Source organism: Montipora foliosa, chromosome 9 (assembly GCF_036669935.1).
Source record: "Montipora foliosa isolate CH-2021 chromosome 9, ASM3666993v2, whole genome shotgun sequence".
NCBI classification, from domain to species: domain Eukaryota; kingdom Metazoa; phylum Cnidaria; class Anthozoa; order Scleractinia; family Acroporidae; genus Montipora; species Montipora foliosa.
Window position 1 is genome coordinate 46,736,076 of NC_090877.1, and position 5,000 is coordinate 46,741,075.

A 5,000-nucleotide genomic window follows, 5' to 3' on the forward strand; every position below is an offset into this window, starting at 1 on the left:
ATGTATGTCCATGTATACCTATGTATACCCATGTATTATAATGGATATCCAAGTACAGCCATTTATATCCATGTATACCCATGTTCAGCCATGTATATCCATGTATATCCATGTACAGCCATGTATATCCATGTATATCCATGTACACCCGTGTATATCCATGAATATCCATATACAGCCATGTATACCTATGTATACCCATATATTATCGTGTATATCCATGAACAGCCATGTATATCCATGTATACCCATGCATTTCTATGTATACTCATGTGTAACCATGTATGCCCATGTACAGCCATGTATATCCAAGTATATCCATGTACAGCCATGTATTTCCATGTATACGAATGTATATCCATGTATGCCCATGTACAGCCATGTATATCCATGTATATCCATGTACAGCCATGTATACCCATGTATATCCATGTACACCCGTGTATATCCATGAATATCCATATACAGCCATGTATGTCCATGTATACCTATGGATACCCATATATTATCGTGTATATCCATGTACAGCTGTGTATATCCATGTATACCCATGTATATCCATGTATACCCATGTATATTCATGTATTATCATGTATATCCATGTACAGCCATGTTTATCCATGTCTATCCATGTATATCCATGTATAACCATATACAGCTCTGTATATCCATGTACAGGCATTTTCATCCGTGTACATCCATGTATATCCATGTACAGCCATGTGCACCCATGTCTATCCATGTATATCCATGTATAACCATATACAGCTCTGTATATCCATGTACAGGCATTTTTATCCGTGTACATCCATGTATATCCATGTACAGCCATGTACACCCATATATGCCTATGTATATCCATTTATACCGATGTATACCCATGTATATCCTTTTCTGTCCATATACAGCCACGTATATCCTTGTACAGCCATGTATATCTATGCATGCTTATGTATACCATGTATATTCATGTAAAGCCTTAAGCCATTTATACCCATGGATACCCATTTATATTCATACACACCCATGCGCGCTCATCCCTACGCAATTGCTAAAATTGCGTTCATAACTGCGAGGATCATAGTTTCATTTGATTTCACATCCGCAGTTCACCATATTCATATATCATTTCATAGTCAACAACTGTTTGCATAAGAATGATGTGGTAGCATTTGAGATCCACGAAGTCGTCAAGGTCGGTCGGTGGGGCAATTACAAGAATATGAGTACCGTCCATCGTATCAGCACACATTGGAAATCCCAATCTGTCTTTGTAAATGCGCATGACTTCTTTAAAATATTCTCCTTTAGGTAACGTGATAAACCGCGACTTCAGTTTGTTGACAATTGCAGCACACACTTTAACACAAGTGCAAACAAAAGGTGGAGATACACCAAACAAATTTGCAATCGTGCGCTATTCTGCTGATGATGCTAAGTACGACAGCAGAATTAGCAATCGCAGCTTTGGAGACACGGCTCGATCAACGCATTCTCGTATCTTATTTTTGTTTGTTTCCAGATTTATTCCTTGTGCTTTGCTGCATTGAGAGAAGATTCTACTCTTGCTCATTCTCGAGCTTTTTCTGGTATATTTTGTTGTTTTTCAGACGGCGTGGTAAATACATCTTATTCGATGGTTTAACATATAATACGCGCGGATATTTTGAGAGTTGCAAAGCATTTTGCGAGCAGTGAGCAAAATGTCCGCCAGTATTAGCCCATCCTCCTTTTTTTTTTTCGTTTAGCGTCAAATGCGTTTCCTGGGCAGTCTCGGAATCGGAGTCCCGCTACCCCAGCATTATAGCTGTGGAGCCCGGAAAACAAACAAAACTTAAGACAGCGTGGGAAAAAGGATCAACCCCTGAAACTCCTATGCAACATTAAAATGGTTTTAAAACACCGTTACCCTTTTTTTTTTTTGAAAATTCCATAAATTGGGGTCGGTCGGACAATGCTCAACGGAGAGAATGGCCTTATATGTTAGACCATCGAATAAGAGATTTATTATCCCACTACAAAAAAGGTGTTATTTTACGGGCGTAGTTCCTTCGGTAATGGCCATATTTTCTGTTGAATGAATGATGTCAATAAAATTTTAAGTAGTGGCAAAACTTAGAAATCCGTCTCTGCGTGTGTGGGTGGAGGTGAACATAATAAATTTCTTCTTGGAATAATTTTTTGGGCTCGCGATCTGGCTTCAACTCTTGAATCTTGAATCTTGTTGAGGAGGAGGGGGGTGGGGGTAAGCAAGGGCTTAAATGCCCACGATCTATGGTCAAAGCTGATGCCCAGTGTCGATAACCGTTTTGGTTTAAAAGCAATTATACTAAGCACCCGAAAACTTAGGTTTTTGTCATGGGGAATAAGTAAGGAACCCACACTGTCGCTTTCCTCGATTCTTTTACAATTTCTCCGATGGCGTACACCATAAGTTCATGTCTCTGACTGACTAAACTACATCCCATTGTTCTCTTATCTTATAGACATACATTGATCAAACGTAAACTGATTGGCTATTGGCTATAAAGATCTTCGGGACAAAAGATAAACAAACTTAATAATTGAAGCAGACAGATAGATACGCGCGATTTCCGGGCAGATATATCATTATCATTACATAAACATTACCTTAATCAATACCAATTATCCTGTTTCCGACATTATAAATGCTTTCGACATGCTTAATAAGACGTTATTAGTTGTTGTCCTTGGACAAATGTTGCTAAAGTTTGAAGCTCCCTATAAAGTTTACAGGAGAAAATACAGTCATTCCCAAACTTTTATTTACTTGATAACTTTGTGCTTATGTTTATTGCTTATTTTGGAAAAATACTCACGCGTCACATTTCGCCGAAGAAATATTTATATACATTAAAAATAAAAGGGGTCGTAATATTGAGCCTTGTGGTACGCCACACGAAATATCTATAGGAGCTTAGAAGATGTTCCATTCACACTAAACTGTTGCTTGCGATTTGACAAATACGAATGGAAAATGGCAACTGCTGAGTGATCAAAGCCAAAGTATTCTAATTTCTTTATCAAGATCTCATGGTTAAGTATATCAGATATAGATAGATAGATAGATAGATAGATAGATAGATAGATAGATAGATAGATAGATAGATAGGATAGGAAAACGTTAGTTAAACACGGTGATTTTACCAAATTTACATACGTATTTTACATAGAAAATCTGTTCTACCTAAAAGCCGTGTATAATATACAAAGATACCTAAGTTTAAAAATCAATGACCTTAACATACTTTTTACAAAAAGTGCTTAATTTAATCAGTTTTTGCCGATGGAAACGTGAAAGATTTTATTTGCTTTCTTAAACCATTTATAGAAGGCAATTGATTTAGCTGGTCTAGCAGCGCATTCCAAATGGTCGCCCCTGTAGAAAGGAAATTATGGTTATATGCAGGGTAATACACGTCTATACATAGATGTACTTGGGTGTACATGCATATATATGATATATATGACAATAAGAGGCTATACATAGATATATATGGTTATAAATAGATATACAAGGACAGCATGAAAATACATGGTTTTAAATGGAAATATATGGACATATATGATACTACACAGCTATACATGGATAAACATGGTTGTATATGGTTATACATGAATACATATCCATGTAATACATGGCTATACATGGATACACACTGTTGCACACGGCTATACACGGCTGTACATGGATATACATGGGTAAACATGGATATGCATGGGTATACATGGATATACATGGGTATGCATGGATAAACATGGGTATACATGGAGATACATGGCTGTACATGGGTATACATGGATATACATGGCAAAACATGGATATACAAGGGTATACATGGACATACATGGGTATGCATGGATATACATGAGTATACGTGAAAATACGTGGCTGTACACGGATATACATGGATATACAAGGCTCTACATTGATATACATGGAAATACATGGTTATACATGGATATACATGGGTGTACATGGAAATACGTGGCTGAACAAGGATATAGATGGGTATACATGGATATACATGGGTATACATGCATATACATGGGTATACATGGATATACATGATACTACATGGGTATACATGTATATACATGGGTATACATGGATATACATGGGCATACATTGCGGTACATGGATATACGTGGAAATACATGACTGTACAAGGGTATACATATATATACATGTGTATACATGGATATACATGGGTATAAATGAATATACATGGGTACACATGGGTATACATCGACATACATGGGTATACATTGATATAGATGGGTATACATGGAACTGCATCGCTTTACATGGATATATATGGCTCTACAGGGATATACATGGCTATACATGGAAAAACATGGCAATAGATGGCTGTACATGGATATACATGGCTATACTTGGGTATACATGGGTATACATGGATATACATGGGTATACATGGATATACACGATTATACATGGATATACATGGGTATACATAGAGATATATGGGTATACATGGATATACATGGCTGAACATGGATATACATGGAAATACATTGCTGTACATGGATATACATGGCTATACATTGTTATACATGGATATACGTGGGTATACATGGACAGACATGGGTATACATGGACATACATGGGTATACACGGACATACATGGTTATACATGGATATAAATGGGTATACATGGACATACATGGGTATACATAGATATACCACGTTATACATGGATTTACATGGGTATACATAGAGATACATGGGTATACATGAATATACATGGCTATACATGGATATACATGGATATACATGGATATGCATGGTTATACATGGATATTTGCTGTACATGGATATACATGGATATAGATGGATATACATGGCTATACATGGTTATACATGGATATACATGGACATACATGGGTATACATGGTTATACATGGACATACATGGGTATACATGGATATACAAGGTTATACATAGATTTACATGG